Below are 12,753 nucleotides of genomic sequence, written 5' to 3'. Positions count from 1 at the left end.
TGTGTAGAAAAAAGGATATTAAAGTGTTAAAAACCTTTTCATTAGGTGTGACAAGGAGGAGGGCGTGGCTGGGCCGTGAGGGTGCATGGGGTGCGCTGAGTCACCTAATCAGCTGGAGAGAGAGATAAAGTGTAGCCGAAGATACCAGTTCGGGAGAGAGAGAGAAACTCGCGGCCGCTGTGTGTGTGTGTGCGCGTCTATATCTTTTATGTTGTTTTAAGTTTATTTCTGTAATTAAAGTTTTGTTGACTGCTCAGCCGGTTCCTGCCTCCTCCTTGCCCACCTTTTCATGTTTGTGGAAGGTTAATATTCCATTATTCACGGCATACAGTTTGTCCATGAAAAGTCAATGGAAGAAATTCAGCAGAGCATTTCTTGTTCTTCATTTAAGATGTTATTTAGCATGAATGGCACATGGTGTGTCCAGTTATTTCTTCATATTGTGTTCATTCTGATGTTGTAGAAGAGCTACTATATGAGATGGATGGAACCCAATAGCAGTTTCCTCTGAAGTTTCTCATAAAGACTTCCCACGCTTTGCAGGTTCTGTGATGAGTTACTAAGAAGCATTGTATTGTTCAAAATATGTCTGTAAGATGGCAAGAATGTGTTTCACTCTGCAAGGCCTCCACTTTCGCTTCGAACTCTCTCTCTGTTCATCCTCAAATGAAACAAAATTTTGGCATTAATAAATTAAAGAAATAAGCAAGCTGAATGTGCAGTGTTAAATTAAGTGAGATTTCAGTTAAAGCTATGTCTAATGGCAAATAGTTTGTGTCAGTTAAGTGTGATTGACTTTGTCTTACCTGTTTATGGCACCAACATCTCAAGGACTCGCTTATGTTTTCCACAAGGTTATTTAAATCACGTTTCAGTTGTTCATTTATACGCTTTGATTGCTTCTCAATTCTCTGGCTCAGTTTCCTGTTAACACTGCAGATTTTGTGAATGAAGTTCTGAGCCTATGAGCAAACCAGGAACATATCAACAGGTGAGGCCACTCAGAATGATTAAGCTGTTACAGTATATCATCAAACAGGGTCATTCAACTATCAAAATGCCCTGGTGAAAGCTCTGTCTGTGTCTAACAAAGTGCTTCCAGCTGCTGACCCAAAACCTGGGTGTGCATTATGTGGATAAGTTTTAGGATGAGTAGGAAGGGCTGGTCATAACATTTAGAAACACAAGTGAAAGAAACAGATCAGTGTCACGTTTCAGTGGAGATGCCAATTCTGCCGCATACAGTATGAGAGGCATTCACGAGTGAGAAACTAGTTTTGGCTGATGTCTTTATGGAATTCAAGATGCACACATGAGGAAACCTTGAACAGAGGTGGAGCTTCTTTAATAGTAAAAAATGCACAAGCATTTCCTTACATTGTTTGGCTCCTGTGACATGCTGATATGTATTGGTGTGCAGTTTTTTCGTTGATCAATACTGGTGGCCTGAAAAGGAAAAATATCTATGTATATAAATGTGGGAATGAAAATGTATGACATGCTATTCTTTACTAAAACATATGTAAACAGCATTTTGCTCATTATTATATAATTCATATACATGTAGCTTTTATCGCCTCAATGTTCCACTACATGGAAAATTAATGTTACACCCCAGGGTGATTTACAATGAACTAGTGAAGGCAAAAGGTTGATTTAAAATATGTAAGGAATAACTGACGACGAGTCGACGACCACTGAATTGTTGAAAAATAATGCACACCCGAGGTGGTAATGTGCAGCGGAGTGACCATTACCTCGGGTGTGCATTATTTTTCAATAATTCATCGGGTGTGCATTATTTTTCAATAATTCAATGGGCCATAGTCAATTATTCCGCTTATACCACAGTTACCACACTTTAATATATTGTTCTGGGTTTTATATCTCAAGATATTTTCTGGTTTTCATCCCTAAAACACTCTTGTGAGTGGAACTACTTTCTTCCGCCACAGATTCAGCATCTCGCTCTGATACAGCTCAAGCCTTCAAGCAACGGAGGGTAGCGAGGCTTGCGCTGCTTTACTGGAGCACTTACTGGAGTAACAAGGGGGCATGAGACTTCTTATCTAATGTACTTAACCAATGTCTTTGTTTTAATTGCCTATTATGTTGTGGTAGCCTGTGCGGCTCTTTGAAATAACTGAAATAATTTAGCGGAGTGATATGGAACCGTTATGCAGTCAAGACCTGGAACTAATTCATAGCCGTGCGTTTCCTGGAAAATAATTGCACACCTTATAACGTCCATCAACCAATCATAATCAAGCATTCAACAGACCCGTGGTTTTAAATAAATATATATATATATAAAATGTATTCTACATTTATCAACATTTAAAAAATCACATGCTAAACATTTATTATTACATATGTGTTAATCTTTAAATTTGTAATACTTACAACATGCTTCATTTGTCTCCTAATGATATTGCTGTATTCCTCCGTGATCTTACTTTTGTTGTTGGCACTTTCACAGGAAAACGTGAGAGGTAGTATAATAAGCGTCAAAACAGAAGTACCAAGAAGATGCTAGGAATAGACACATGAACATGGGTGACCTTAAAAAAACAAGGAGTACGCAGTGACAACCAAAGTATTAGATTTTCATTCAGCTGTTTGCAGATAATTGTGTTGGAGTTACTTAACAGTACTGCTGGAATTTTAATATCGGTCTGCACCACCCAGATCACAGTCAATTCAAGATCGAGTTTCAGGTTATCGATCCAAGTTAAACTATATTGACAGCATTTGTGGCGTAATGTTGATAATGATTACCACAAAGACCTAAAAAGTAATTTCATATAAAACGTATTTTTTTAAGTAGCAGAAATCGCAGGTTGATTATGGCACAATGGTAGTCAATGGGGCCAAACCATAAACGTTAAAATACACAGTTTCAAATATAGCCGCAATATGTAAATGTTTTGACACGATTTTAGTGATAAAATGAGGCATTTACCAGCGTTACGTCGTCATGACAACGACGTTGTAGCTAATGTTATATATATATATATATATATATATAACTATTTATGGCATTATTTTTGAAGACATCCTCACTATGCAACATTTTCCGCAAGTGCCTAAAACTTTTGCACAGTACTATATATATATATATATATATATATATATATATATATATAATGTCTTCAAAAATAATGCCATAAATAGTTTTCATTTATCAATTAACATCATACAAAGTCCAGTAAACATAAAAAAGATAAATCAATATTTGGTGTGGCCACCTTTGCCTTTAAAACAGCTCCAATTCTCCTAGGTACACCTGGAGAGCAGCTTCTGCATCCGTCTTCAAGCCTTTACCTCTCAGAGGTCTCTCCACTGCTGAAAAGCCTCGCCGATGTTGACGCAGCTCCTAGCCCTTGACTTATCATAATCTTTCTTTTTCAGTTTATATTCATCTGACCTTTTTCTCTTGGTCTGTTTCTCAGCCATTTGTCCTCCTTTGAGTTTAGAAAGTTTGCATCAGCCAGATTTGCCGTCGCTCTTCTAATGAATTTCCCTCTCGCTCTGCCTCCACCCCCCATCCTGTGCACGTGCAAGAACCACCCCCTTTTGCTGATTGGCTGGAGTAGTGTTGTGTGGATCAGTCTGATCACCGTTTTTCTTGGTTGTTGGCAGATAGGATGTATCAAGTTTCTTGAAGAATTCATCACAGTTCTTCAATCTGTTTCAGCTGTCTCAATTGCTTCTGTCTCTTCATGTAATCCCAGACTGACTCATGTTCAGTGGGGGGCTCTGTGGGGGCCATGTCATCTCTTGCAGAGCGCCCTGTTCTTCTATTCTAATCTTTTCTATTTGCAGTAATGTTTGGGAGTCTAAAATGTAGTTTACCTATTGACACACTAAAGCTGAAGATATAAATAATCATCTTATGACAAATGTTTTTGTGAAACATCTTAAGTGCCTAAAACGTTTGCACAGTACTATATATATGGGACGAGTTAAAATATTTTTGTTCTAATAAAATTATGCCACAAATGCTGTCGAATGATCTTAACTTGTATTAAACCCGGAAAATTCCTTTAATAAGATCCATGAATGCTCTTTAACAGTGACACAGAGCATGTGCTGCGCAATGAACATTTACTTTCGTAATAAACACTTTCTTGTAAATCGTCAAGTTTCATTTTAACATAGCTGGTTATAAAACACTGGGAATCCCCTTGTAATTATGGCTATAAATACGACCCTTTCCTGCAGTGTGGCTCAAACTACAGCCGCAAACACATTAAGCTCATCAAGGTAAGAGTAATACCATTATAAGTTAAGTTATTTTCTTTGTTCTGTAAATCCAGAGACTGGGACACTTACAGAAGGCAGTGCATAACAACCTTTTTGTTTTATGCATGAACTTACCATTGGTCATTTTTGGGCCATTTTCACATGCAGACCGAACCAGTCACTGCATACTCGTCTCCAGATGGATAGATGGGAATCCATGGTTTTTTATTTAGTTTGTTTTAATTGATTTCCACGTGAAAGCAATCTGGTGGTCAGTAACTCTGAAGGTTTCCTCGTCCTCTTCTTTTAGTCATTTAAATGTTCATATCCCGTCAATATTTGATCTTAACGCTTTCGTTTTCCCACTGCATAATATCGGCTATATCGTTTCAAGCCCTGTGTACGGACAGATCAGAAAGGGCAATGGACCAAAAGGAGGGGCATTCCCGTTACCCACATGACGACTTTGAGTGACAGATCATAGTCATTCTGGTTTGATTGCATTCATCTTTGCAGCACGCTGAGTGTCGGATAGTACAGAACGCAGGTGTCACGCGATTTAACAGCTGAAGTTCTTTTAATCTGACACATCTGAAAAAATGCGGCACTCCTACGCGAGACGCGGAAAAAACGCTTTCGGTGTTCTGTATCGTAATTATGCAGCGATGTTAATGAAATCATGAGTTTGTTTCAATGAATTAGATTCACTTCATAATTTCCAAACAAATCAATTTTTAGTACGATGCTCTGTGCAGCATGGTCTATTCACTCCGATCGAGAGAAAAAAAAAATATTATATATATGCCTATAGTATTTTTGTTACTCTCGTTTTTAAGTCATCATCGGCTTTTCATAGCTAATATTTAATCTACGTCAAAGTGTGCCCGTAAGCGTGATTGACAATATACTGTATCTCAGACAAAGCCACTTAAGGAAAATATGAAGGTTACTAAAATGGTGCTAGGGATCATGTGAATGTACTGTATGTTCAGCTTAGGCTAAATATATCAAAATTGTTATATCTTTTACATACTCTAACTCATTTAATAACCATCAATTCTACAGAAGTTAGGAGTGGTTCACTGATAACAATTGAAAACGGTTATCATGAAATTTAACATGGAGGATCACATTTTCATCCAAATATAAACTAAATATCAATCTATACACTCGGGGGTGGGGGCATGTACCTTTTAGGGTACAAGTGGCTGTCACTGGGGTGGTACCCTCAAGGGTACCTTTTTGTACCTACAAAATTGTACCCTACAACTTTGTACCATTTAAGGGGCAATTTTGTACCCCAAGGAACAATTGTGCATACTGCAATGAAAGTACAAAATTGTACCTTATTAAAAGAATTCCCAGGGTACGCCCCAATGACAAAGCAGTTTTGATCCTATGTGGCGCTAAAAAAAAAAAAAAAAAAAAAAAAAAAAGCATATTTGTAAGCCAGTTTATTTATAAACTTTTACAAATAATTACTTGAAATGCATTACATCACCACAACAGTAGGTGTGAGTCAAGACAATTGTTCATCGCACATAAAAGCTTCAGACATTACTCAAATATAATCAGAGGTATAAAACAGTATCACCTTTAAAAAATTAACAGGAATACAAGAAATTGTCTGTACTGCAGAATCCTTACAAATTAAATCAGAAAAATAAAAGAACTGTTATACATTGATATACAGCTAATTAAACGGGCTATATCATGTGCTGCACATTGAGGTTTACAGCATAGGGCAGTTGTTCTTCAGCAAGAATACCAAGTGCTAATAAATAATTTGTGATCAACACTGTAGGTATCTAGTGCCTGGTAATCAACCTCCTCACCTAGTGAGAGGACAGTCCATTCATTCTCATTTCACGCAGTATGAATAATAATGTTGACAAAATGAGTCAGGAATTAACAGCTTCCCACACAATAACCAGTCTGTGTCCATGTTAAGAATGTACTTAATTTGAAAAAAAAACAAAAAAAAACCAAATGGAACTTCTGCATGCAGGTGACCCACAGTAAACGCATCTTTAACACAATATTTGACATCATTAATCTCTACTTCTGTTACTCGCTGAAGCAGTTTGCCTTCAAAATTGACATGGCTGTACTTGTAAATATCTTCATTTGTGTTGAACAGAAGTCTTACAGGTTTGGAAAGACATGAGGGTGAGTAATCAATGACAATTTTCAGTTTAGGGTGAACTGGCCATTTAATAAATAGGATAAAAAAAATAAAAAATAAAAAAAGTCAGTTACCAAGATGGTCTTCAACGAGATTCTTCTCTAGCTTCTTTGTGCAGCTTTGCTAAAAGAGATTTCCCTTGAGCAAGCTGTAGTACACTGGATGCAATGTTTCCAAAATTTCTTGAAAGTGCCAGCAGAGATTAACAGACTTATACAGGAAACCAATTTCTTGATAAAGCCGAAATTAGTTAAAAAAAAAAAAAAAAAGCATAAGAAAAATCAGGATTTTATACGGTTTGTGTCCTACATGTTAATGGGTTTGTGTACTTGTATAATTTGCACACTGACCCCCTGATGGACTCTTCAAGAATGGATATCTGACAACATCTTCAACAGTCATCCCACCAGTAATCTTCCGCCTCCAGGCAAAGGTCCTCCTCATTCGCTCTTCAACAATGCGAGTATCTGACTGTGTCTTTCAACATTGGTCCTGTAGGACTTTCACATGTCCCTCTATTGAGGTAGCGTCCTCTCAAACAACATCCATATCCTTGTGCACAGACAAAAACAATCAGGTAGAACATTATTTCTAATTTCTAGGCAAGAAAATTAAAATGTTTGCATCGTCACTTATGACAAATTTGAGAACAATACACTGGTAACATGTAACATTGTAAAAAGATTATAAAATTCTCACCACAGTCCTTGTAATTTGTTTGCAAGTGATTTTTTCAGGTTGCGGAGACATTTTTGAATGACCAAACTTCTGTTTAAGTCTTTTCACTTCTTCAACATCAGCCAAAAGGTGTCCGCTCAAATTTAAACTTGCATTTCAGAGACACATGCCATGTGTGCCATTTAAAATAATGTGGGCAAAAAACAAAAAACAAACTATCAACAGAACCAAGAGCAGGATATTAAGAGTTACTTGTCTACTTACATATCCATTGCCCTCTTTGTCCTTGAAAAAGGGGTACCTCAGAGTCAGGGCCTTCGCCACTTGAACATACTCTTTAGTCGGATACCTGCAGAAATCTCTTAAACACGAGTGTAGCGTAAAAATTTTGGTTTAAAATTGTATTAAAATGTAACCCATTAAGACCTTGGCACAGTTAATGGGGAATACTTACATACTGTACTGAGCCATGCTTTCATACAATGTTCTTATAATTTTGATCCTATCTGATGCTGAAAGTTTGCTTTGTTTTTGATCCAATTTAGCCTGAACATCAAAAGGAAACTTAGGAACTTCAAAAAGTGCAGGAAAAGCAGCTGATGGGCTGATATTACTATGGTAAGAGAGAAAGTAATAATTAGGCAATGCAATGTTACAGGGATACATAAAGTACAACAAATACTGTAAAGTACCAGTTCTTACTACTGAAAAGACAAATACATTCATTTACAAACACTAACTTCAGAATTTTTCCAAACAAGTTTCACTTGAAATATGTGCCCTAACCTTTTCTTGATCATCTTAGTTGTCAACTCATACACCGTTGTCAGTTCATACATCTTAAAGGGTTAGTTCACGCAAAAGAAAATTGTCATTAAATACTCGCCCTCATGTCGTTCCAAACCTGTAAGACTTTTGTTCATCTTCGGACCACAAAATGAAGATATTTTAATGAAATCTGAGAACTTTGGCCCTCAATTGACAGCTACGCAACTACCACTTTCAAGGCCCTCTAACGCTCCGTTAACCTAGATAAAGGTGCGCTATTATTAGTCGCACATCCAAGTGTTTGTGGAGAGTGTGGAAGCTAAAGTATAGCGTGCTTTACTGCATGACATGGAGGCGCCGGCATGATCGCTTGCATATTTCCTGATAACAGCGGAAACAACTTAAAATACTGTCATTTTTGGTCATACAGATAAGGATGATACATCATTCGAAAGTCTACTTTTATTTGTGTAAACTCAAAAGAAAATGTTGTGCCTTTGTAAAAAAGAAATAAATAAATAAACAGGATGCGCTTTCTGCCATCTCTGTGAACTTGAGCGAGTCAAAAAAATAAACCAAAACTCAGTGTATACTTGAGCCGATTAGGCCATGTATTGTATATAGGCAATTAAAGGCTCATTATGATTTATAAGGCTTATTAATATAAATGTGTGATTAGTAAACCAATCACTTAAAATTAATGAATAATAATCGACTAGAAAAATCTCAAGTTGAGGGCAGCCCTAGTAAAGACATCATTAAAGTAATCCATGTGACTCCAGTGGTTTAACCTCAATGTAGCCACGCGAGTGCTTTGTGTGTGTCAGTTTACAACATAATTTACCACTTTTACAAAATATTAATCTCGAACACATTTACGCAACGTCTGCTCTCGTGTCAATACAACATGTATGCGTTGTGGCGCTGTCATGAACGCACGCTGGATATTAATATTTTGTAAATGTAGTGGTAGATTATGTTCATAAATTGAGGTTAAACCAGTGGAGACGCATGGATTACTTTAATCATGTCTTTCCTACCTTTCTTGAAAACGCTAGTTGTGTAAGCGGTCAATGGAAGGACAGAAAGCTTTTAGATTTCATTAAATTATCTCCATTTGTGTTCTGGAGATGAATGAGTCTTACGGGTTTGGAATGACATGGGGGAGAGTAATGACAATTTTATTTTTGGGTTAACTGACCCTCTAATAAATGGTTACAGAGTAAGGGCCAGATTTACTAAACAGGGCAAATAAGCGTGAGAGCGCAGTTCCAAAAAAGCGCCGATGGGAGATGGAAAGTTTTGCGTGTGATCTACTGACGACGTGCAAATTAAAGAACAGACACCGCCGGATCATTCCCATAATGACCAGTGGTTTAAGACATGCTTTTTTGGGTGGTAAATAAATGGCGCAAACACCAGTAAATTGAGCGCCAATAAAGTGATAAAGTGGACTGTTACAATCGTGTTTTTAATATCAAATATTTTTTATGTCATCAAGTGTGTTTGTAACAAATATTCCTACCGCTTCTGTGCTGTCCATTTTACTTAAATTATGAATTACTTGATTTTCCGTTTGATGGCCGTGTATAATCCGAGTCAGAGCGTCGCGTTTAAGTCTCGTGCGGCCTAACAGAATGTCGCAATCCCAACGGCAGGACGTTTTTGGTCTCAATGTAAAAACTGAGATAACCACCAATAACAATAACTAGCCCTACAAATATATAGTGTTGGCCACAGTTTTTATTAAAGAAATAAGGTACGAGAGGCTACGTTATGAAAGTTCATAGTCTATGGATAAAGGCCGTTGTCACACAGAGTAGAATCCTCGAGAAAAGTCTAAAATTTCTTAAAACATCTCAACATGTGATAATTAACATACTCACCCTGATTTTTTCCTCTCCTCAGAGACTGCCTTAGCTCCGTTATTAATTGAGCGGTAGACAGTTTCCCCAACTCCATTCTGAACTTCTGAAGGCTCTTCCGAATCGGTCAGTAACGTACAACAGCCAGTCTGACTGGAGTACTTTTCGCGGGCTTTAAGCAGGGGAACAACGAATTAGACAATCAACAGAACATGCCATCATACGTGGAAAAAATAATATATAACATTATCCCGAAAACTTACCTGAAAAATGTGTCCTCCAAAAAGTGCTCGATTCTGAAAATCGTGTTCTGAAGTTCTGTCAGACCGCACTGAAAGACTCAAGCCAAGCGGGAAGTCTCTTAAAGCGACAACAACCGAAACGTCTGCATAAGCAATAAAGTACACTATATTGCCAGAAGTATTCGCTCATCTGCCTTCAGACGCATATGAATTTAAGTGACATCCCATTCTTACATCCATAGGGTTTAATATGACGTCGGCCCACCCTTTGCAGCTATAACAGCTTCAACTTTTCTGGGAAGGCTTTCCACAAGGTTTAGGAGTGCGTTTATGGGAATTTTTGACCATTCTTCCAGAAGCACATTTGTGAGGTCAGACACTGATATTGGACGAGAAGGCCTGGCTCGCAGTCTTCGCTCTAATTCATCCCAAAGGTGCTCTGTCGGGTTGAGGTCAGGACTCTGTGCAGGCCAGTCAAGTTCTTCCACACCAAACTCGCTCATCCATGTCTTTATGTACCTTGCTTTGTGCACTGGTGCGCAGTCATGTTGGAACAGGAAGGGGCACCCCAAACTGTTCCCAAAAAGTTGGGAGCATGGAATTGTCCAAAATCTCTTGGTATGCTGAAGCATTCAGAGTTCCTTTCACTGGAACTAAGGGGCCAAGCCCAGCTCCTGAAAAAGCAACCCCACACCATAATCCCCCCTCCACCAAATTCACAGTTGACACAATGCAGTCAGACAAGTACCGTTCTCCTGGCAACCGCCAAACCCAGACTCGTCCATCAGATTGCCAGATGGAGAAGCGTGATTCGTCACTCCAGAGAACGCGTCTCCACTGCTCTAGAGTCCAGTGGCGGCGTGCTTTACGCCACTGCATCCAACGACCCTGACCCTGCTCTGTCATTATACGTGGCCTACCACTTCGTGGCTGAGTTGCTGTCATTCCCAATCGCTTCCACTTTGTTATAATACCACTGACAGTTGACTGTGGAATATTTAGTAGCGAGGAAATTTCACAACTGGACTTGTTGCACAGGTGGCATCCTATCACAGTACAACGCTGGAATTCACTGAGCTCCTGAGAGCAGTCCATTCTTTCACAAATGTTTGTAGAAGCATGTCTGCATGCCTAGGTGCTTCATTTTATACACCTGTGGCCATGGAAGTGATTGGAACACCTGAATTCAATTATTTGGATGGGTGAGCGAATACTTTTGGCAATATAGTGTATGTTTTGAATGTTTTGTTGCCGTTCATCATGGTCTTTATTCCAAATTTAATTCAGCATCTTAAAAAAAAAAATCTGACTGTTTTTGATGCGACGGTCAAAAGTTCATTAATTTGATAAAAAAAGTTTTTTAAACAAAAAATTAATACTACATTACAACAAACATGTAAAATTATTAAAAATATTTCATTTAATAAATTCATTAACATGTTTTGAAATAACATTTGTCTAATTTTACAGACAGGATAGGCTACATGAAGTGAAGTATATATTCATATAGCCTACATGACATGTAGCCTAATCTTATGTATAGGCCTACAAAATATATTTTTAACATTTAAAACAACTTAATATGGTGTCTTGATGTTATCATGAGCTGACATACATTAAATTAATAATAATAAAAAAAGACATACGTTATTCCAGTTAGAGCTAAACTGTAAAAAAAAAAAAAAAATGGACCTTTCACATCTAAACCTAAAATGTTGTACCTTTATAAGTCGTTTTGGGTACATAATTGTACCATAAGGACCTATTGTGGACCTTTAAAGGTACAGTTATATATTTTGTACCCCTAGGAACAAAACTGTACCTGCACTGTACCTTTTTTTCTGACAGTGTATAAACAAATCTAACGTAAACTAAATATAAATTGTCTGCATGGATTCCGTCAGATTTACTGAGTAGAAACTGGCAGCCTGTGTGCCAATCACGTTTGGTTAAATGCGTTCATTAGACTTAAAGAGTTAGTTCACCCAAAAATGAAAACTCTCTCATCATTTACACACCCTCATGCCACCTCAGATGTGTATGCATTTCTTTCTTCTGCTGAACACAAATAAAGATTTTTTGAAGAATATTTCAGCTCTGTAGGTCCATACAATGCAAGTGAATGGTGTTCAGAACTTTGTATCTCAAAAAATAACATAAAGGCAGCATAAAAGTATTAGAATCCAGTAGTTAAATCCATATTTACGATATGATAGGTGTGGATGAGAAACAGAACAATATTTAAGTCCTTTTTTACTCTAAATGTCCAATTTCTCTTTCAGATGTGAAAGTGAAAGTAAATAGGCACCACATGTGACTTTCAGGTGTAAAAGTGAAAGTGGATATTTATAGTACAAAGGATTTAAATTTTGATCTGTTTCTCACCCACACCTATTATTTTGCTTCTAAAGATATGGATTTAACCCATGGAGTCATATGGATTACTTTCATGCTGCCTTAATGTGATTTTTGGAGCTACAAAGTTCTGATCATCATTCACTTGCATTGTATGGACCTACAGAGCTTAAATATCCTTCTAAAAATCTTTGTTTGTATTCTGCAGAAGAAAGAAAGTCATACACATCTGGGATGGCATGACTCATGAGGGTGAGTAAATGATGAGAGAATTTTCATTTTGGGGTGAACTATCACTTTAAGCTATAAGATTCCCAATGCAGATATCTATATTGTAAAAATAAAAATAATTGTCTCCATCAGTAATGCCTGTATCATTCTGCGTCTGCGGGGAGTGAGCTGCCGACAGACTCAC

General features: G+C 37.5%; 1 long non-coding RNA gene across 2 annotated transcripts; it reads right to left on the bottom strand.

The window, feature by feature from the left end:
• Positions 1-5,707: 5,707 nt before the first annotated feature.
• LOC127434777 (uncharacterized) lies at positions 5,708-12,022 on the bottom strand. 2 transcript variants are annotated; one of them, XR_007896083.1, is made up of 3 exons: positions 9,763-12,022; positions 7,130-7,721; positions 5,708-6,982 (listed from the first exon to the last, which is right to left on the bottom strand). It is a non-coding gene; the product is annotated as an uncharacterized LOC127434777 (long non-coding RNA). The 2 variants fall into 2 exon arrangements; XR_007896084.1 differs by having other exon boundaries at positions 5,708-7,256; positions 7,373-7,721.
• Positions 12,023-12,753: the final 731 nt, after the last annotated feature.

Source organism: Myxocyprinus asiaticus, chromosome 44, assembly GCF_019703515.2.
Source record: "Myxocyprinus asiaticus isolate MX2 ecotype Aquarium Trade chromosome 44, UBuf_Myxa_2, whole genome shotgun sequence".
In the NCBI taxonomy this organism is placed as follows: domain Eukaryota; kingdom Metazoa; phylum Chordata; class Actinopteri; order Cypriniformes; family Catostomidae; genus Myxocyprinus; species Myxocyprinus asiaticus.
The sequence above is the reverse complement of the archived record's forward strand: the minus strand, read 5'-3'. Positions and strand labels throughout refer to the sequence as shown.